The sequence below is a fragment of the Coregonus lavaretus genome (genome assembly GCF_964263955.1).
Source record: "Coregonus lavaretus genome assembly, chromosome: 18".
Classification (NCBI taxonomy): domain Eukaryota; kingdom Metazoa; phylum Chordata; class Actinopteri; order Salmoniformes; family Salmonidae; genus Coregonus; species Coregonus lavaretus.
This window is the reverse complement of record NC_140005.1, coordinates 12,981,899-13,004,984: the sequence shown is the minus strand read 5'-3', so window position 1 is coordinate 13,004,984 and position 23,086 is coordinate 12,981,899. Positions and strand designations below refer to the sequence as shown.

Genomic DNA, 23,086 nt, shown 5'->3' with positions numbered 1-23,086 from the left:
GGGCTGTTTTTCATGGTTTGGGCTAGGCCCCTTAGTTCCAGTGAAGGGAAATCCTAACACTACAGCATACAATGACATTCTAGACGATTCTGTGCTTCCAACTTTGTGGCAACAGTTTGGGGAAGGCCCTTTCCTGTTTCAGCATGACAATGCTCCCATGCACAAAGCGAGGTCCATACAGAAATGTTTTGTCGAGATCGTTGTGGAAGAACTTGACTGGCCTGCACAGAGCCCTGACCTCAACCCCATCGAACACCTTTGGGATGAATTGGAACACTGACTGCAAGCCAGGCCTAATCGCCCAACATCAGTTCCCGACCTCACTAATGCTCTTGTGGCTGAATGGAAGCAAGTCCCCACAGTAATGTTCCAACATCTAGTGGAAAGCCTTCCCAGGAGAATGGAGCAGCAAAGGGGGGACCAACTCCATATTAATGCCCATGATTTTGAAATGAGATGTTCGACGAGCAGGTGTCCACATACATTTGGTCATGTAGTGTATCTACCTCAATTACCTCGTACCCCTGCACATCGACTCAGTACTGGTACCCTGGGTATACAGCCAAGTTATCGTTACTCATTGTGTATTTATTATTACTTTTCTATTATTTCTCTATTTTCTTTCTCTCTGCATTGTTGGGAAGGGATCGTAAGTCAGCATTTCACTCTTCATCTACACCTGTTGTTTACCAAGCATGTGACCAATAACATTTATTTTGAATAATAAATAGCGGCCTTGGTCAGAGTGCACAGTGCAGTGTGTGGAATTCCATCCACTCTGATTCCCCCTCTCTCCCCTCTCCAATTTTTCCCCCGCTCTCTGAAATTGTCTTTGGGATTCAAGAACACAATGGGACAGGAAGAGAGAGAGTTAGAGAAGTGTTGTCACACTGGAGTGCCTCCAGAGCCGTGACCATGTGGCGGGGGGAGGGGATGAGAAGGGAACTGTGGTTACACTGTGCAGACAGAGTAACACAAACTCTCTCATACAAAGAGGTTAAAGAAAGAGGAATTACTCATGAAAGTTACCATTCATTAGACTGTGGGAGTCGACAGCAGAAACTGACAGTGTTACAGTTCCTGATTGCTATGGTTAAGAGCTGCTAAAAGACACATTTATCAATGTTAAATGTAGGTTGATTCTAAAACTAAGGCTAAAGCTAATACATATGGGTGTGGTATTTTATTAAAGGCCCAGTGCAGTCAAAAATGTGACTTTCCTGTGTTTTACATATATTTCCACACTATGAGGTTGGAATAATACTGTGAAATTGTGAAAATTATGATAATGCCCTTTTAGTGTAAGAGCTGTTTAAAAAGACAGCCTGTAATTTCTGCCTGTTTTGGTGGGATGGAGTTTCACCAGGCAGTAAATTAGTTAATCGACCAATAAGAAAGAGTTCCAAACCTCTCTGCCAATAACATCTTGTTTTCCCCTCCCCACTCAGACCACTCCAGACAGTCGTAGCAAAAATTATTGCTTGAGAAATTGCTCTTGCTATGAAGCTATTCTGGTTTCTTTTTGACCATTTTATTTGAAAACATCACAGTAAGGTACTTACATTTGACATTTGAGTCATTTAGTAGACGCTCTGATCCAGAGCGACTTACAGTTAGTGAGTGCATACATTTTTCATACTGGCCCCCCGTGGGAAACGAACCCACAACCCTGGCATTGCAAGCACCATGCTCTACCAACTGAGCTACATAACTACTTCATTGTTAACCAGAAATAAAACCTTTAATAAAGGAGAGTCAAACTTAAGAGAGAGAGGCCACCCACGTGTGTGAGTGGGTATGTATCATATAGGAACAGGAACTGGGAAATTCACCTAATCAAACCCAGCAGCACAGTCACTTCAAGCTACAAAAGGGAAGTCCATAAAGCAGGCCTGACAGATGTCACCTAGCCTCAGAGCCACACTTCATTTAGTGGTGGAGAGGGATTTGAGGCACTGGTTGGGTGCAGGGAGCATCGCCATGACGACCCTGGAGACTTTCCCTAGAGAATGGGGTGTGTGTGTGTGAGAGAGATTGTGAGTGTTTTACTGTGAACAGAGTCTGGTGGCTCATTAGCACATCATTCCCCTTCCATCTCTCATGTTAGATCAGGGAGATACTGCCCACCAACCAGAGGCCAGTCATACAGGGTGACAAATGGATGGATGGGCACAGAGAGAGACAGACACAGAGAGCGAGAGAGAGCGACAAAGTGCGAGAGAGAGCGAGAGAGAGAGAGAGAGAGAGAGAGACCGGTGCAATAAGATCAAGGTGGATGAAATCATGCAGATCATTAAAAAACCCTACTGCTGAGTTAAAAATGAATGCCAAACACTGCGTTTTGAGTCCTCAGGCATAGATTTAACAGCAGTCCTCTGAGCTCAGGCATAGATTTAACAGTAGTCCTCTGAGCTCAGGCAGGATTTAACAGGAGTCCTCTGAGCTCAGGCAAGATTTAACAGGAGTCCTCTGAGCTCAGGCAAGATTTAACAGGCAAGTTGGAAGTCCTTGATCTCTTAAGAAGGCTTCTTTCTCAACCTTATTCCCTAAGACAACATATCTACTGAAGCTGCATAAGGAGGAGGACATTTGTCCCGCTTTTAGAGAAGCCACAATGCTCTAGTCAAGTTACCTGAATGGAACCTACTGTTGAATTCTCGTTGGGTCGCTGTTTTGTCTGCCATTGCTCACCTCTGCCAAACACACGTTCAAATACTGTTAAGGCATCAAACACAGCTGCTGTTATTGGTCACCCTGGCCTGTGTGTTGCCAGCGGGCCCTAGCAGGGCTTTTGTTTTGAAGTGGCACATGAGCTCAGGTCCTCTATCTGTGCCTTGACTATCCACCCCTAACACAGAACACACACAGCCCCGGTGAAGACCCCAAGGCTAGTCTCCTATTTACTGTAAAGCAACCCTGACAGTTAGACACCTCAGTGTACTGTGAGTGAGTGAGATACTACGAGAAGTGTGAGTGTGTGTGAGTTACTGTGAACAGTACATGCCACCTTCCTGTGCATTCCCACACTGTCTCGTCTCTTTCCCTTTCTGTCTCAGTCAGGGATAGTCAGTGATAGCATGACATGGAGGGTTGTGTTCTGCTGTTGTGGATGGATGGAATTACTTGGGTTCCTGTCTGAGGCTGGCCCTCAGGAAATGGTGGCCCAGTGTTTTACAGGAATCTTGAAAAGGAGGGAGGAGAGGTGGAGTGACACATTCACCCATAGAGAGCTCTTTGACAATCAACACACACATCTTTAAAACCCAAGTCACACATACTGTAGCTCTGCAATAACAGAAGCAGACACACCTAGGCACCTACTGTGGATTATCTAACAGCACAGAGGGTGGTGGTGGTGTCTGTCCCCGCACACACACACACGGAGGTTTCACATTCACTCTGACAAATGCCATGATTTCCAGTTTAGGGCCATTCTCCATGGAGGCTGAATAAATACCGCTGGACTTAACATCCTTTTAACGATATGGCCGCCGCAGACAAGGCTGTTAAGGTTTACCCAGAGGACAAACCATTGGAGAGAGATGGATCGTCGTTAGGGGAGACCAGTGAGACAGGAGTAAATGCATGGTGTGTGTGTGTACGTGTGTGTGTGTGGATTGAGATGGAAAAAGCTGAGACTGCAAGGGGAATGACAAATTATTTAATGTCTGTGTGTGTTCATGTGTGTCTATGTGCTTCCAGTATGTACAATGTATGGTATATTCATCATACTTTACAACATGTGCATGCATGCATGTACTCAGTAGCTATGTACTCATTATCATGGGTGTGATGGCTGCCTATGGGCTCATCATGACAAAGTTTAGCCAGAAAAACTGATCTGATCTACCCAGTGGTGCAGACAGCTAGACCAACAACTGTGTCTGAATAGAAACCACCCAGATCGAACTGGGGATGAATAAAGCAATATAATTCAATAATGGAAAAACTTGCTTGACTTGATGGAAAAACTTGCTTGAAAAATAGTAGCAATTTATTTAAATTAAAAACACTTCCTGAATTGACTGTCTTCAATTCAAACTGAGCTCAATCCTGATGGGGTGACAGCTCTGCAGGCTCAGTGATAGGCAGACTGATAGGTGACAGCGGGGAGAGCTGTGGCGTGGGTAAGCTCTGCTCCAGTTCTGTCAGTCTGACCGGGCTCTCCGCTGGGCCCCTATCCTCCAGGGGAAGGACGTAAGTTCTGATTTGGCTTCTATAATAAATAATAATATGCCATTTAGCAGACGCTTTTATCCAAAGCGACTTACAGTCATGCGTGCATACATTTTTTTGTGTATGGGTGGTCCCGGGGATCGAACCCACTACCTTGGCGTTACAAGCGCCGTGCTCTACCAGCTGAGCTACAGAGGACCACCTCTGCTCTATGGTCACTGCGACTGACTGACTGATTGTTTAGGACAGGCAAGAGAGGTTGCCAAGATCAACTGTAACAGGTGAGAATATATGGGCTTCTCATCTTCTCAAAAGCTTGCCTTTTTACCTCCTTATGAGAAAGGAGGGAGGGAGGGAGAGGCAGAGGGGAGAGAGATACAATAGCTTGTCAGTATGGCTGGAGGGACTTGTCAGGTTGAAGGTTAATACAATGTCCAAACTGCAGGAGTTTGTAGCAGGAGTCTTCGAGACATGACATTTGTGTATGGAACAACACTACAAAAAAAATGGGCATGTGAAGGTCGTAGTTGTCAAAGCTATGGAGGATGAGCAGCAACACAGATTAAAAAGATACAGAGCAAAGAGAGACAAACTGTCAGGGATGAATATTTCACCACGGGAGAGTGAGGCCCAGGCAACTGATTGAGATTGTGGGTAGGATAGGGAGCCTGGGAGAGATGTCTAGGTTGTGCTGAATAATGCAGTGATTTGCCCACTGCTCACATCAAGGGACGTCTGGGCTGGGCTCTAGCAGCAGCAGGAATGCCACTGTTCAGTTCAGTGCCTCTAGCCCACATTATAATACCAAGCAGAACAGACACAAAGTCGCATAGACCTCCTGACTGGACCATACTAACACACAATCTCACTGACAACAATGCTGAGTTGTTGACATTCCTTACATTTAAATTTTTCTTAAAGGTCAAGGTTAGGATATATCCCTAAGGTTACTACCTTTTGTTCTATCCAGAGCCTGACACAAGCGTTAAATATGATGCTAGCTAGCATTGGAACCAACTTTATCACTAATTCTAACAATCTGGCAACAAGCTTTCACTGTTCATATTGGAACTGACAAAGTCTCTGCTATAAAGAAGGGCCAGAAAATCCAAGATCCCACAGCTTAGCCAAGGCAAAAGCGTCTTCATTCACAACATTCATTCTCAGGAAGACTGGAAGGTCACCAAGTGTTCTCCTCTTATATAAATCACCCTGTGTTCTGACTGAGGGTACATTCAGAAAGGGCCTGTGTAGATGAATGAATACGAGAGGGAGGTACAACTCAAAGATGTCAATGGTCGTTTTATCCTAGATTTAGTTCTGGGTGTCTAGATTTGCTTTGTCCACTGATGGTTTCATCCATGTTTTGAGGTAAATATCGGAGTTAGGCTTAGTGCTGCTAATAAAGCAGTTTGAGTTGTGTTCAAAATAGATAAAGTAAAGACGGTTACATCTACAGATAAGAAAAGGTGACCCAAGATGAGAAAATTCAGTGACAAACCACGACATGAAAGAACAGTGGTTGCGGAATGTCAAGGATGGATTGAAATCTAACGTGAGTGACTACTTCAGAACATTTTACTTTGCAAAACGTCCCTCTTCATATCAATGACCAGAGCAGTACAAATACTTCGATTTTTCTACAGCATTCTTGACACTTCTGTCTAATTAATTAACAAGACTATTTGAAAGACTGTACAGCCAGTAAGTCCAGACTTACTGAATATGACACACCTCTGTAGCCCTACTATTACCTACCGGTATCTAATATACAGTTGAAGTCGGAAGTTTACATACACTTAGGTTGGAGTCATTAAAACTCGTTTTTCAACCACTCCACAAATTTCTTGTTAACAAACTATAGTTTTGGCAAGTCGGTTAGGACATCTACTTTGTGCATGACACAAGAAATTCTTCCAACAATTGTTTACAGACAGATTATTTCACTTATAATTCACTGTATCACAATTCCAGTGGGTCAGAAGTTTACATACACTAAGTTGACTGTGCCTTTAAACAGCTTGGAAAATTCCAGAAAATGATGTCATGGCTTTAGAAGCTTCTGATAGGCTAATTAACATAATTTGAGTCAATTGGAGGTTACCTGTGGATGTATTTCAAGGCCTACCTTCAAACTCTTGTGCCTCTTTGCTTGACATCATGGGAAAATCAAAAGAAATCAGCCAAGACCTCAGAAAAATAATTGTAGACTTCCACAAGTCTGGTTCATCCTTGGGAGCAATTTCCAAACGCCTGAAGGTACCACGTTCATCTGTACAAACAATAGTTCGCAAGTATAAACACCATGGGACCACGCAGCCGTCATACCGCTCAGGAAGGAGACGCGTTCTGTCTCCTAGAGATTAACATACTTTGGTGCGAAAAGTGCAAATCAATCCCAGAACAACAGCAAAGGACCTTGTGAAGATGCTGGAGGAAACAGGTACAAAAGTATCTATATCCACAGTAAAACAAGTCCTATATCGACATAACCTGAAAGGCCGCTCAGCAAGGAAGAAGCCACTGCTCCAAAACCTCCATAAAAAAGCCAGACTACGGTTTGCAAATGCACATGGGGACAAAGATCGTACTTTTTGGAGAAAAGTTCTCTGGTCTGATGAAACAAAAATAGAACTGTTTGGCCATAATGACCATCGTTATGTTTGGAGGAAAAAGGGGGCTGCTTGCAAGCGGAAGTACACCATCCCAACCGTGAAGCACAGGGGTGGCAGCATCATGCTGTGGGGGTGCTTTGCTGCAGGAGGGACTGGTGCACTTCACAAAATACATGGCATCATGAGGAAGGAAAATTATGTGGATATATTGAAGCAACATCAAGACATCAGTCAGGAAGTTAAAGCTTGGTCGCAAATGGGTCTTCCAAATAGACAATGACCCCAAGCATACTTCCAAAGTTGTGGCAAAATGGCTTAAGGACAACAAAGTCAAGGTATTGGAGTGGCCATCACAAAGCCCTGACCTCAATCCTATAGAAAATGTGTGGGCAGAACTGAAAAAGCGTGTGCGAGCAAGGAGGCCTACAAACCTGACTGAGTTACACCAGGCCTGTCAGGAGGAACGGGCCAAAATTCACCCAACTTATTGTGGGAAGCTTGTGGAAGGCTACCCAAAACATTTGACCCAAGTTTAACAATTTAAAGGCAATGCTACCAAATACTAATTGAGTGTATGTAAACTTCTGACCCACTGGGAATGTAATGAAAGAACTAAAAGCTGAAATAAATCATTCTCTCTACAATTATTCGGACATTTCACATTCTTAAAATAAAGTGGTGATCCTAACTGACCTAAGACAGGGAATCTTTACTAGGATTAAATGTCAGGAATTGTGAAAAACTGGTGTTTAAATGTATTTGGCTGAGGTTTATGTAAACTGTGACTTCAACTGTAACACGTCTAACAGCAGAGCAGAGCTGAGCAGAGCTGACAGACGTGTAATAAACCTTGGTGCTGATGTCTTGACAGCATTTATTTTCCTGAGGACTGAGGTGACCCAGTAGTAGAGGTGCATCTGGGAGGGTCATAGACTAAAGCCTTCAGGAGACATTTCTCTCACTTCACTGGGCCTCAGATTTACTGCCGACTGGGCCCGTCTGGCCTCCGACGCCTCTCAAATCCAAACCTTCCTGTTATGCACTGATTATTACTGGACTGAACGTCTATGCAAATTTACTAGGTTTCTCAAAGAGGGAATGGTAGCCAATCAGTGGCGGTCGGTGCCATTTAAGATGAGGGAGGACTACTTATTTTTTTAATGAGCATGGCCTTATTTTAATTACAGCATATTGGATAACAACGATAGGTTTAGGCTACTACATAACATTTTCCCTATACCCATCATGAGGTTGCTACAACCTAGCCTATGAATGAAAGTTTACAACGTAGGTGCACACAGGTTGAGAGAAAAATTTGAGACACTCTTGCCTGCATCTAGCTGATCTAGGATGTAATCATTAGTCCAACCGTTGCAAACGAGAGTTTCTATTGGACAAATGTAGGTATGTTTATCCCCGTTTCTTTCCGTTTGCTTCCTTTTAAGAAACGTTTTAACAGAATCGACAGAATTAATACACCCCTGATAACGCGTAAACACAGTTCACTTTCATAGCAGCCACGTTGTATTCCTTCTCGCATCTATGCGCTCTCCTCCTCTCAGGGTGTTTGAGGAGGCTAAACTAGCTAGCTGCATTTGCTAGCTAAATAAATGAAACTGAAAGTGAAAAAAAGGAAGAAATCTCACTCTCTCAATTAATTTGTTGAAAACTGTTCAACTATTTTCTCTCTCTCTCTTTGAGTCAACTACTCACCACATGTTATGCACTGCAGTGCTAGCTAGCTGTAGCTTATGCTTTCAGTGCTAGATTCATTCTCTGATCCTTTGATTGGGTGGACAACATGTCAGTTCATGTTGCAAGAGCTCTGATAGGTTGGAGGACGTCCTCCGGAAGTTGTCATAATTACTGTGTAAGTCTATGGAAGGGGGTGAGAGAACCATGAGCCTCCTAGGTTTTGTATTGAAGTGAATTTACCCAGAGGACGGACGCTATCTGTCCTCCAGCTACACCATGGTGCTACCCAAGTGCTGTTGAGGCTCCTGTAGACCTTAATTGCAAAACAGTGTGTTTTAATCAATTATTTGGTGACGTGAATATATTTAGCATAACTTTAATGTTTTTCAATTTATATGAAATTCACTGAGGATGGTCCTCCCCTTCCTCCTCTGAGGAGCTTCCGCTGTAGCACCAGAGGGGAATAGTAGGCACAGGCTACAATTACAAAGTGCTAGCTGGGTTCATGATACAGTAGCGAGCAAAGCCAGCAAATGTACATGCAATTTGAATCTCTAACTTCCCTCTATGTCAGCAAAAATAATGTCAGAATCAAGAGGAATGTAATCTATCGTGCATTTACTTTACTCCAATACAGATAATTACCCATAGCATACGGATAGAACCCCTGGGGTTTATGTTGTCCAAGAAACAATTAAGATTGTCCCTATTAAGAGGTCCAAAAAGCCTCTTACCGAAAGTGATTCAAAGCTAAATGTGGTTTTAAAGAATTTAAGCCACTTGTTTTCGAGAGGAGTCAGTCAACACCATGAATTCTGTCCATTATGAAAATCCTTTAACTTATGGTGATCCCACAGCAAATTATGCAGATGTTGCCTAGTAACCAAACAGCAAAATTCAAATCCAATCTTCAGTACAAAATGCAGGTATTAGTTTGGTAGGCTCAAAAAACCTCCCAGAGCCACTCACACAATGGGTGTGCCTTGGCACAGCCGTTTCTCGAGGGTCTGGGGTAGACCGCTGTACCCCTTGAACAGAGGTAGCAGCCCAGCTGAGCACAGAGAGAAAAACCATCCATACACCCTCAGCAGGACCCTGTCATACAGCCCAAACACAAGGCGCTGGAAACACCCCACACTGTCACAGCCAGCCAGCGCATGCTGATAAGCTCCATGCACACACACACACACACACACACACACACACACACACACACACACACACACACACACACACACACACACACACACACACACACACACACACACACACACACAAAGCCAGTCCACCAGTGGCCCTCCTCCAGTACACATGGATTGATTCCTCAGTGTGAACCCTAGCATATTCAGCCTAGTGACAAGCGTTGACAGTCAGTGTCAGCGTTCCAGTTCTCTCCTCCACACTCTAGTGTTTGGGGAACAGATGTGTATTTGTATTTATTAGGGATCCCCATTAGCTGCTGCCAAGGTAGCAGCTACTCTTCCTGGGGTCCAAACACATTAAGGCACTTACATCACATATAAAACAAAAGATAAAACAGTACATCATGTAACATTATTACACCACTACATATCTACAATACAAAATGTATTATACCACCATACAACAATATTACAATGTACGTGTGTGTACTAGCGTGTGTGCGTATGCATGTGTCTGTGTGTGTGTCTCTTTACAGTCCCCGCTGTTCCATAATGTGTATTTTTATCTGTTTTCTAAATCTGATTCTACTGCTTGCATCAGTTACCTGATGTGGAATAGAGTTCCATGTAGTCATGTCTGTATGTAGTACTGTGAGCCTCCCATAGCCTGTTCTGGACTTGGGGACTGTGAAGAGACCTCTGGTGGCATGTCTTGTGGGGTATGCATGGGTGTCCGAGCTGTGTGCTTGTAGTTTAAAAACAGACAGCTCGGTGCATTCAGCATGTCAACACTTCTTACAAAAACAAGTAGTGATGAACACAATCTCTCCTCCACTTTGAGCCATGAGATTTACATGCATATTATTAATGTTAGCTGTCCGTGTACATTTAAGGGCCAGCCGTGCTGCCCTGTACTGAGCCAATTGTAATAAATTGTCCTAAGTCCCTCTTTGTGGCACCTGACCACACGACGAAACTAGGGCCTGTCATGCCTAAGTTTGCTAATATTGCCAATGAAAAAAAAACATTAAAGTAGTTGGCAATATCAGTGGGTTATGTGATGAATGAGCCATCTGAAACAATAAATAATGGAGCTGAGTTTGCCTTTTTGCCCAAGATTTTATTTAAGGTGCTCCAAAGTTTTTTTTACTATCATTCTTTATATAATTTCATCTTTGTTTCATAGTACAGTTTCTTCTTCTTTTTATTCAGTTTAGTCACATGATTTCTCAATTTGCAGTACGTTTGCCAATCGGTTGTGCAGCCAGACTTATTTGCCATTCCTTTTGCCTCATCCCTCTCAACTATACAATTTTTCAATTCCTCATCAATCCACGGGGATGTAACAGTTTTTACAGTCATTTTCTTAAATGGGTGCATGCTTATTGTGGTCCTCTGTAGCTCAGCTGGTAGAGCACGGCGCTTGTAACGCCAAGGTAGTGGGTTCGATCCCCGGGACCACCCATACACAAATGTATGCACGCATGACTGTAAGTCGCTTTGGATAAAAGCGTCTGCTAAATGGCATATTATTATTATTATTATTATTATTATTAGTAACTGGAATAAGCAATTTCATAAAAATGCATCAAGTGCTCCTCATTACACACCACAGACCAGCAAACATAGGAAACACTACAAAACCTATTGTATGACCTCTTATACACTATATTAGGCCCAGCCTTTGGAACTGGTTTTCCTAGATATGGCTACATACGGAAAGTATACCTTTCCACATTTTGTTACGTTACAGCTTATTCTAAAATTGATTAAATTAAAAAATGTCCTCATCAATCTACACACAATAACCTATAATGACAAAGCGAAAACAGTTTTTTTTAAAGTCTTTGCAAATGTATTAAAAATAAAATTTACATAAGTATTCAGACCCTTTGCTATCAGACTCGAAATTGAGCTCAGGTGCATCCTGTTTCCATTGATCATCCTTGAGATGTTTCTACAACTTGATTGGAGTCCACCTGTGGTAAATTCAATTGATTGGATATGATTTGGAAAGGCACACACCTGTCTATACAGTGAGGGAAAAAGGTATTTGATCCCCTGCTGATTTTGTGTGTTTGCCCACTGACAAATAAATTATCAGTCTATAATTTTAATGGTAGGTTTATTTGAACAGTGAGAGACAGAATAACAACAAAAAAATCCAGAAAAACGCATGTCAAAAATGTTATAAATTGATTTGCATTTTAAAATGAGGGAAATAAGTATTTGACCCCCTCTCAAATCAGAAAGATTTCTGGCTCCCAGGTGTCTTTTATACAGGTAACGAGCTGAGATTAGGATCACACTTAAAGGGAGTGCTCCTAATCTCAGCTTGTTACCTGTATAAAAGACACCTGTCCACAGAAGCAATCAATCAATCAGATTCCAAACTCTCCACCATGGCCAAGACCAAAGAGCTCTCCAAGGATGTCAGGGACAAGATTGTAGACCTACACAAGGCTGGAATGGACTACAAGACCATCGCCAAGCAGCTTGGTGAGAAGGTGACAAGAGTCGGTGCGATTATTCGCAAATGGAAGAAACACAAAATAACTGTCAATCTCCCTCGGCCTGGGGCTCCATGCAATATCTCACCTCGTGGAGTTGCAATGATCATGAGAACGGTGAGGAATCAGCCCAGAACTACACGGTAGGATCTTGTCAATGATCTCAAGGCAGCTGGGACCATAGACACCAAGAAAACAATTGGTAACACACTACGCCATGAAGGACTGAAATCCTGCAGTGCCCGCAAGGTCCCCCTGCTCAAGAAAGCACATATACAGGGCCGTCTGAAGTTTGCCAATGAACATCCGAATGATTCAGAGGATAACTGGGTGAAAGTGTTGTGGTCAGATGAGACCAAAATCGAGCTCTTTGGCATCAACTCAACTCGCCGTGTTTGGAGGAGGAGGAATTCTGACTATGACCCCAAGAACACCATCCCCACCGTCAAACATGGAGGTGGAAACATTATGCTTTGGGGGTGTTTTTCTTCTAAGGGGACAGGACAACTTCACCGGATCAAATGGACGATGGACGGGGCCATGTACCGTCAAATCTTGGGTGAGAACCTCCTTCCCTCAACCAGGGCAATGAAAATGGGTCATGGATTTTTTTTTATTTTTTTTTTATTTCACCTTTATTTAACCAGGTAAGCCAGTTGAGAACAGGTTCTCATTTACAACTGCGACCTGGCCAAGATAAAGCAAAGTAGTGCAATAAAAACAACACAGAGTTACATATGGGGTAAAAAAAAAACATAAAGTCAGAAATACAACAGAAAATATATATACAGTGTGTGCAAATGTAGCAAGTTATGGAGGTAAGGCAATAAATAGGCTATAGTGCAGAATAATTACAATAGTATTAACACTGGAATGCTAGATGTGCAAGAGATGATGTGCAAATAGAGATACTGGGGTGCAAAAGAGCAAAATAAATAACAATATAGGGATGAGGTAATTTCAGATGGGCTGTGTACAGGTGCAGTGATCGGTAAGGTGCTCTGACAACTGATGCTTAAAGTTATTGAGGGAGATGAGAGTCTCCAGCTTCAGAGATTTTTGCAATTCGTTCCAGTCATTGGCAGCAGAGAACTGGAAGGAATGGCGGCCAAAGGAGGTGTTGGCTTTGGGAATGACCAGTGAGATATACCTGCTGGAGCGCAGACTACGGGTGGGTGCTGCTATGGTGACCAATGAGCTAAGATAAGGCGGGGATTTGCCTAGCAGTGATTTATAGATGGCCTGGAGCCAGTGGGTTTGACGACGAACATGTAGTGAGGACCAGCCAACAAGAGCGTACAGGTCACAGTGGTGGGTAGTGTATGGGGCTTTGGAGACAAAACGGATGGCAAAATGGATGGGTATTCCAGCATGACAATGACCCAAAACACACGGCCAAGGCAACAAAAGAGTGGCTCAAGAAGAAGCACATTAAGGTCCTTGAGTGGCCTAGCCAGTCTCCAGACCTTAATCCCATAGAAAATCTGTGGAGGGAGCTGAAGGTTCGAGTTGCCAAACGTCAGCTTCGAAACCTTAATGACTTGGAGAAGATCTGCAAAAAGGAGTGGAACAAAATCCCTCCTGAGATGTGTGCAAACCTGGTGGCCAACTACAAGAAACGTCTGACCTCTGTGATTGCCAACAAGGGTTTTGCCACCAAGTACTAAGTCATGTTTTGCAGAGGGGTCAAATACTTATTTCCCTCATTAAAATGCAAATCAATTTATAACATTTTTAAAATGCTTTTTTCTGGATTTTTTTGTTGTTATTCTGTCTCTCACTGTTCAAATAAACCTACCATTAAAATTATAGACTGAACATGTCTTTGTCAGTGGGCAAACACACAAAATCAGCAGGGGATCAAATACTTTTTTCCCTCACTGTATAAGAACCCACAGTTGACAGTGCATGTCAGAGCCAGAACCAAGCCATGAGGTCGAAGGAATTGTCCGTAGAGCTCCAAGACAGGATTGTGTCAAGGCACAGATCTGGGTAAGGGTACCAAAAAATGTCTGCAGCATTGAAGGTCCCAAAGAACACAGTGGCCTCCATCATTTTTAAATGGAAAAAGTTTGGAACAACCAAGACTCTTCCTAGAGCCGCCCGGCCAAACTGAGCAATCGGGGGAGAAGGGCCTTGGTCAGAGAGGTGACCAAGAACCTGATGGTCACTCTGTCAGAGATCCAGAGTTCCTCTGTGGAGATGGGAGAACCTTCCAGAAGGACAACCATCTCTGCAGCACTTCAACAATCAAGCCTTTATGGTAGAGTGGCCACTCCTCAGTAAAAGGCACATGACAGCCCGCTTGGAGTTTGCCAAAAGGTACCTAAAGGACTGTCAGACCATGAGAAACAAGATTCTCTGGTCTGATGAAACCAAGATTGAACTATTTGGCCTGAATGCCAAGCGTCACGTCTGAAGGAAACCTGGCACCATTCCTACGGTGAAGCATGGTGGTGGCAGCATCATGCTGTGGGGATGTTTTTCAGCGGCAGGGACTGGGAGAATAGTCAGGATCTAGGGAAAGATAAACGGAGCAAAGTACAGAGAGATCCTGGATGAAAACCTGCTCCAGAGCGCTCAGGATCTCAGACTGGGGAGTAGGTTCACCTTCCAACAGGACAACGAGCCTAAGCACACAGCCAAGACAACGCAGGAGTGGCTTCGGGACAAGTCTCTGAATGTCCTTGAGTGGCCCAGCCAGAGCCCAGACTTGAACCTGTTAGACTCTAGCTTGAAATGTACTGATTCATGTTACCATACTCGAACGCATTAATTACTTTACATGTATAAGGAATGTATATGTTGGGGTCAATGAAGGGTGGATGGGACTAGGTATATGGAAAGTTACTGAGAGGAGAAGCTTCATATTCCGTTCCATATTTCTGAGAAATGGGGTGAAAGGCAGGCTGGCTGCGGAACTAGGGAGGAGTGAGAAATGTGTCGAGGTCAAATCAACAGATGAAGTGAGAAGAAACTTCTGGGAGGGGGGGCCAAAGACGTCTCTCCTACTGTAGTACTATCTCTCACATACATTCCATGCCAACAAAGGTTTTAGTAACAGGCAGGGCTGTGACTACACCAGTGAGAGGAAACAATTAAATTCCTGCCTAGCAACAGAGATGTATTGGTTGTCTAGATGTGTAAGGAGTTGACCACGCCTATTAGAAGTTTATAAATATATGTGCTTGTGTAATCATGCTTTGTCTTTGCAGCTGTATGACCCAGTGGGTGAATAAACTTGGTTTGAGCTTTTTCTAGTTGTCCGTTTGAGTTTTTACTCAGTTTGTTCAGAAACGGACAAACCCGATCGAACATCTCTGGAGAGACCTGAAAATAGCTGCAGAGAAGAACGGGAAAAACTCCCCAAATACAGGTGCCAAGCTTGTAGCGTCTTAGCCAAAAAGACTCAAGGCTGTAATCGCTGCCAAAGGTGCTTCAACAAAGGACTGAGTAAAGGGTCTGAGTACTTATGTAAATGTGATATTTCCATATTTTTATTTTTATTTTATTTATTTATAAAAACCTGTTTTGCTTGTCACTATGTGGTATTGTGTGTAGATTGATGAGGGGAAAAAAACAATTTAATACATTTTAGAATAAGGCTGTAACGTAAAATTTTTGGGAAAAAGTCAAGGAGTCTGAATACTTTCCAAATGCACTGTACATGGACTAGCTTATTGACTTTCAAAAATGATTGTCACAGGTGGCTCTGAACCCTGACCTATGAACCTTCATCACATGGACCATTCGGTCACCCAGACCCTGACAGCTTTAACCAAAGATGGCATTAACCGCTAACCCTTGATAACCTCCAGCCCATAGATAGGTATGGTGTTGTAACTGTAAATAAACGTAAACCTCTCTCACTCACCCAGACCTGAGGTGTATATGGCCTTGACTGACTTCTTCATCTTGTACAGCACGCTGCGGTCCACATCCAGCGCCTGGAGGGAGGGAAGGAGAGAGAGAAAGAGGGAGAAGAGAAGGGGGGAGGAAGGAAGTCCAGTTCTTGTCAGTTCAAAATCACAATCAAAGCCACACAAACAGTAGCATTCATTTTGCTGTGCCTGAATCATTTCCAAGGGTAATATTGGATGACAGTAATGTTGTGAGCTCCTAATTTTGTGTTTAAGGGATGGAGGGTTTCTCTCATCTCTGGCATTGATAGCAGTCCTCTTGCCACGGGCCAATGTGGACACAGGGAAAGGGGATACCTACTCAGTTGCACAACTGAATGCATTGAACCGAAACGTGTCTTCCGCATTTAACCCAACCCCTCTGAATCTGAGCGCCCGGGGAGCAGATGTTGTTGGAGGTTAACTGCCTTGCTCAAGGGCAGATTTTTCCACCTTGCTGGCTCGGGGATTTGAACCAGCAACCTTTTGGTTACTGGCCCAACGCTCTTAACTGCTATGCTACCTGCCGCCCTACAGGTGTACGTGTGTGTGGGTAGCAGGTGTGTTTGGGAGTGCATATCTGTGTGATTTTTGTTAGCAGGTGTGTGACTTGCATCTGTGTGTGTGTGTGTGTGTCTGTGTGTGTGTAATGAGGCAGGGCATAGCCTCCTATCTTTCTGCAGGTGATTAATTATTCAGGACGATACTATAAATAGACCCAACTGATCTCCAGTCTGGTGGAAGAGGGCAGAGGGAGGAAGGAGAGAGAGAGGAGTGCAGGAGGCATCCATACAGACCACAGGAGGCCTGTTCAAATCAGGGGAGCAATTCAGTTATGGAGGTAGGTCAGGCTGATGCTGTCAGGACACCGCTCAATGCGCTGTCTCACTAATGAGAAGCCTATCCTATAAGATGTACTGTATGCACACACACACACAAATACACATTTCACACACACACTCAAAGCATTAGTGCTGAGCGATTAACCAAAATGTTGGTTATTTTTCATTTTTTAAACAACTAATTGATTGACGTCGGTTCAACTATTTGAATTCCATTTAGTTTTTTCTTTCTGTGAGCTCAATGTGCAGTCTCTAGAGCTAAATCAGATCATGCCCGAACTGTGCGATGTAGTAGGGAGTTGTAGTTTCCAACAGGCCAATGTTCTACATAGTTTACCGCAGAAAACATGATAGTTAACTACAATGACCATAATCCATTGCGCGGCTACTTGCCCGGTCTGTTTCTTTTACGCCTGCTACATAAGAGACAGAAGAATGCACGATCAAGAGGGGACACATAGAAAGCAGTTTCTTTCTCTACCTGAAAATACATGATCTAAGTGATTGATAGTTGGTATTCAGCAGTCATAAAAGTATGCCTAATTTACTTTGAAGAACTACTAAAATAGTGATTTAGTCAGACAGCATAGGCAGCAGCTCTATAGAGATGAGATGATGACTTGGAATGAAATAAAGTTATCAAATAAATCAAATGTAACACACACAACAACTGCAATATGTTATTAAAGTAATGTGAATAACTGATGGTTAATAAGTGATAAGCAGTCATGGACATGGGACATTGTTTTATTATGTGTTGCTATAGCATTCAACCCACATGATGCAAAGTGCATTTCATGTTTTAAAAAATTATCGAAACCGAAATCGTGATTTTAAAAATAATCGAACCCGAACAGACCTCAAAAAATACTAATTGCTCAGCACTACAAAGCATGCACAGAAATCAACTAACAAAGGTCACACACAAAGCACACACACAAATCAACTCAGGCACTCATGCCAATTGCCTCACACGCACACACACCCTAATGCACTTACAGTACACACACACACACAGACTCTCTCCGACTCCAGCTGAGACAATGCACCACTGTACCAAGAAACCGACCGATGATTGGAGGGTCACCGGGGGATTTGGGAAATTAGTTTTGTGCTTCACTAAGTAGGTCCACCCTGCGCCACTCTGCCCTTGTACCCAATCTCACTGCATTCAACATATCGTCATATCCCCCCCTCTTTGCCTCAGTCTGAATCTACTAAAACTGAAAACTAACCCAGGTACAGAAGCTCCGTTCAGTTGCCACAGATAAACATACACAGTATTCCCCGCGCTACACTGCTAGCCATGAGAGAGAATAACTAGGCCTGAATCAGTGTTATGTTAAAAAAGGATCTGTGATGTTTTCTATCCAGAATGTCATTCAGTATCTCCCTGTACTCAGGCCTGAGAAGTGCTCTGTGCTCCGTTTTTGCTGGTATTGTATTTCACGGAGTGGGCGAAAGCTGACGATGTGTTCATTCACATTTATCAGTGGTGGCCTCTTACTGACACAGGGAAGGCCACCTACATACAAAGTGATGGAGACAAGTGGCCGTAGGGATATCTGTTTAGACTTCCTACTTACAGATAGGATAAGAGAGGAATACAGAATTATAAGACAGCTGAGCACCCACGCTTATCGACCACGACCATAGACTAATTGTCAAATATAGGCTACAACTTGTTGAATCCTACAATTCAGGGGCTCCCGTTTGGAAAGTGGCAGCTAAAACAAGACCTTTGAAAACATGCCCACCACTAGCTGAGTCACACAACACAGGCCTCCTAAAATTCTCCCAAGACAGCCTACAAGCATTGACCACACAACATACAGTGGGGAAAAAAAGTATTTAGTCAGTCACCAATTGTGCAAGTTCTCCCACTTAAAAAGATGAGAGAGGCCTGTAATTTTCATCATAGGTACACGTCAACTATGACAGACAAAATGAGGAAAAAAAATCCAGAAAATCACATTGTAGGATTTTTTATGAATTTATTTGCAAATTATGGTGGAAAATAAGTATTTGGTCAATAATAAAAGTTTCTCAATACTTTGTTATATACCCTTTGTTGGCAATGACACAGGTCAAACGTTTTCTGTAAGTCTTCACAAGGTTTTCACATACTGTTGCTGGTATTTTGGCCCATTCCTCCATGCAGATCTCCTCTAGAGCAGTGATGTTTTAGGGCTGTCGCTGGGCAACACGGACTTTCAACTCTCTCCAAAGATTTTCTATGGGGTTGAGATCTGGAGACTGGCTAGGCCACTCCAGGACCTTGAAATGCTTCTTACGAAGCCACTCCTTCGTTGCCCGGGCGGTGTGTTTGGGATCATTGTCATGCTGAAAGACCCAGCCACGTTTCATCTTCAATGCCCTTGCTGATGGAAGGAGGTTTTCACTCAAAATCTCACGATACATGGCCCCATTCATTCTTTCCTTTACACGGATCAGTTGTCCTGGTCCCTTTGCAGAAAAACAGCCCCAAAGCATGATGTTTCCACCCCCATGCTTCACAGTAGGTATGGTGTTCTTTGGATGCAACTCAGCATTCTTTGTCCTCCAAACACGACGAGTTGAGTTTTTAACAAAAAGTTCTATTTTGGTTTCATCTGACCATATGACATTCTCCCAATCCTCTTCTGGATCATCCAAATGCACTCTAGCAAACTTCAGACGGGCCTGGACATGTACTGGCTTAAGCAGGGGGACACGTCCTGCACTGCAGGATTTGAGTCCCTGGCGGCGTAGTGTGTTACTGATGGTAGGCTTTGTTACTTTGGTCCCAGCTCTCTGCAGGTCATTCACTAGGTCCCCCCGTGTGGTTCTGGGATTTTTGCTCACCGTTCTTGTGATCATTTTGACCCCACGGGGTGAGATCTTGCGTGGAGCCCCAGATCGAGGGAGATTATCAGTGGTCTTGTATGTCTTCCATTTCCTAATAATTGCTCCCACAGTTGATTTCTTCAAACCAAGCTGCTTACCTATTGCAGATTCAGTCTTCCCAGCCTGGTGCAGGTCTACAATTTTGTTTCTGGTGTCCTTTGACAGCTCTTTGGTCTTGGCCATAGTGGAGTTTGGAGTGCGACTGTTTGAGGTTGTGGACAGGTGTCTTTTATACTGATAACAAGTTCAAACAGGTGCCATTAATACAGGTAACGAGTGGAGGACAGAGGAGCCTCTTAAAGAATAAGTTACAGGTCTGTGAGAGACAGAAATCTTGCTTGTTTGTAGGTGACCAAATACTTATTTTCCACCATAATTTGCAAATAAATTCATAAAAAATCCTACAATGTGATTTTCTGGAAAAAAATGCTCCGCACTCTCCTTCTAGCTCCTTCTAGCCCTGGTCTGGATATCTGCTTCTTTTAGTAGATATTTTACCTAGTCTTGTGAGGGTCTAGTGCAGGGTTTCCCAAACTCGGTCCTCGGGACCCCAAGGGGTGCACGTTTTGGTTTTTGCCCTAGCACTACACAGCCGATTCAATTAATCAACTTATCATCAAGCTTTGATCATTTGAAATCAGCTGTGTAGTGCTAAGCGAAACCAAAACGTGTACCCCTTGGGGTCCCGAGGACTTAGTTTGGGAAACGCTGGTATAGTGATAATGCCCAAAACCAGGGCTCTCCAACCCTGTTCCTGGAGCGCTACCGTCCTGCAGGTTCAGTCCAACCCCAGTCTAGGTGCGCTATATTAGGGTTGGAGCGAAAACCTACAGGACGGTAGCACTCCAGGGCCAGGGTTGGACAGCCCTGCCCTAATCGCATTTCTGCTGACATAATCCCTCCCTAAGCATGCAGCAACTGTGGGACTTGTAATCTCCAGAATGGATCTCCATTGATTTCCAGTTTCCTCTCTCGTTGAGGATGATACCACCAAGCAGCGACAGAGTTATTTAACCCAAGACAGAGATTTAAATCAATCTGTAGCTCCATGTTACCCAGATCCAGGGTTTTATTACCTCTGTCAAATAGGCAATCTTAACACACAGAGCTTCCGCAGGAGTCAGTCAGTGGAGTCTTAGCTTTGCCCTATAGTTGCAATATCAAAGTGTTGTTTGATTGAAGCCATAGACATGGCTGGAAGAGGTAGGCAATCAACCCAGCAGGGGAGGCCCCATAGGAGAGAAAAATTATACAAGCCCCTAAAACAACTTGCGAGGTCTGGCAGTCGAGGTAGAAATGTGCCGACTAAGTCACTGTGGTGCGATGGGTTCAGATTCAGCAGACTGCTTAGAGTAGCTGTCCTCTCTGGCAAGATGGTTGCCGGCTTTCTGAATAGGCACAAACCAAATGGATGGACGATTTAGAACGTTGGAGAACATGCCTCTTCTGTCTTTCGCCACGTGTTTTCCCTGAAGGCAGCCAAGTCAACAATATGTTAGAGATAAAGGCACTCACACCTACATGGATGTACTGTAAAACACTAAGAAGATCATACCTACCTAGTTCATCCACAAAGCTAGGAGGTTTTGAGAGGAAGCAAGTGTGATATTGCTACGGGCAACCCTTCGTCATTTCATTGGTTGGCATTGGCTCATACTGTTCGTGTTTTAAACTGCACATCAGAACGCTGTTTGAAGCTCCCCTAAAGCTTGTACGAAAACATGATCAAGGCATCTTTGAAGACTTTAAAGTAACGGCAAAAAGCCGTCCGTTTCCTTAGCCTAGCAGGTGCTGGAGGATTGGCCAGTTTGCTATGACCTTGATAATTGCTCACAACACATCTGGCACATTTTGTAAGACATCAAGTTTGTAGTATCGTTTGAAGCTGGAGCACCAAAGATGGTCTGTTGACAACCACATTACATCAATTACATCAATGCTAAAACAACATGTAGCATACTTGGATCAACCCGAGGTCCATTCAGAATGGCTCCACATACACAGCAGACACTTTCAATCTGGAGAGAGTGCTCTGTCAGGAGTGCACAGGGACAAACGGAGCCATAATCCAAGCGCAGCTGAATACAACACCGCCCTCAACCACTCTCACACATTCACTCTCCCTCACTCAGAGGCATTCTTTCCTCACTGAGGCATTTGCCCTTCCAACCACTGACGAATCACAGTTCACCAAGAAACAGGCCACTCTTTTGTATGTCTTGCTGTTTGAAGCAGCAGTTTCTAATATTAGAGGCTTTTAACCCAATGAGCAGAGAACAAGAAGGGATTTCCACCACTGGCCACTGTACTGCATGATAGGACACTGCTGGGCCTTCATACACACCAGCCAGTCTGAATGGATAGGACGGATGTCAGAATCTGCTCCAAGATAACATATTCATGCAAACTCAGCACGTTTCACAGAGGATAAACAAAGTATTTCTTGGGGATTTGAATTCCCTTGCTGGTTCTGACGATGACCTTGGAATGAAATAATGAGTCTTAATGCATGACATCAGGCTACGTCTGGCTCTCTCCAATCTGAGCCCGTAGGGTCATGACCAGACGATTGAGTCACATTATACTTCCCAGGACACAGAGAGGCCTAAGGTTTCAAAGCTCCTCGTCAATTTAGATAGATTCCCTCTAAATGTATAACGCATCATCATTAGGAAACAGCCGGCCTGGAGTCAGATGACAAACAAGGCAAGCTACAGCATCTAGATGTTGCCATGTAACTTCAGAGAGAAGCATTTGGAGTTGCACAGAAATATATATTTTTATAAAAGAGAGATTGCAATAACAGATTTCACCAGTTATTAGCCTAACCAGCAATATCAGCTATCGTAAAAAAACTGAACCAATGGTCAAAATTGGGTTCTCACTAGCGGATCCATTACATTGCGATTTCCCTAACACTTCCTCTGTAGCTCAGCTGGTAGAGCACGGCGCTTGTAACGCCAAGGTAGTGGGTTCGATCCCCGGGACCACCCATACACAAAAAAAAAAAGTCGCTTTGGATAAAAGCGTCTGCTAAATGGCGTATTATTATTATTATTACCTAGAAAAACCTTGTACGATCTAATTGGCTTTAAAATAATAGAAAAACGATGAGCACAGATCTTATTTAAAGGCTTTACAAGTCAACCCATGACCATATTGGAATCCTATTTTCTCCAAACCACACTAACATCCTCTCTGGCTCCGCTACCATCCCACTTCCCTCCTGGCTGTCAGTGTCACCACCATGACTGGAGAAAAACGCCAATTCCTGCCAGCCAGCCATTAACCCCATAACGGCTGACCAACACAGGCCCCCAC

General features: G+C 43.6%; 1 pseudogene across 1 annotated transcript in view; it reads right to left on the bottom strand.

Moving 5' to 3' along the window:
* Positions 1–23,086, bottom strand: part of LOC311146056 (arf-GAP with SH3 domain, ANK repeat and PH domain-containing protein 2-like) — a 121,331-nt pseudogene that overhangs the window by 66,002 nt on the left and 32,243 nt on the right. Inside the window, exon 2 of the transcript XR_014615587.1 lies at positions 16,013–16,085. The product of XR_014615587.1 is annotated as an arf-GAP with SH3 domain, ANK repeat and PH domain-containing protein 2-like (transcript). The remainder of the gene's footprint in view (positions 1–16,012; positions 16,086–23,086) is intronic.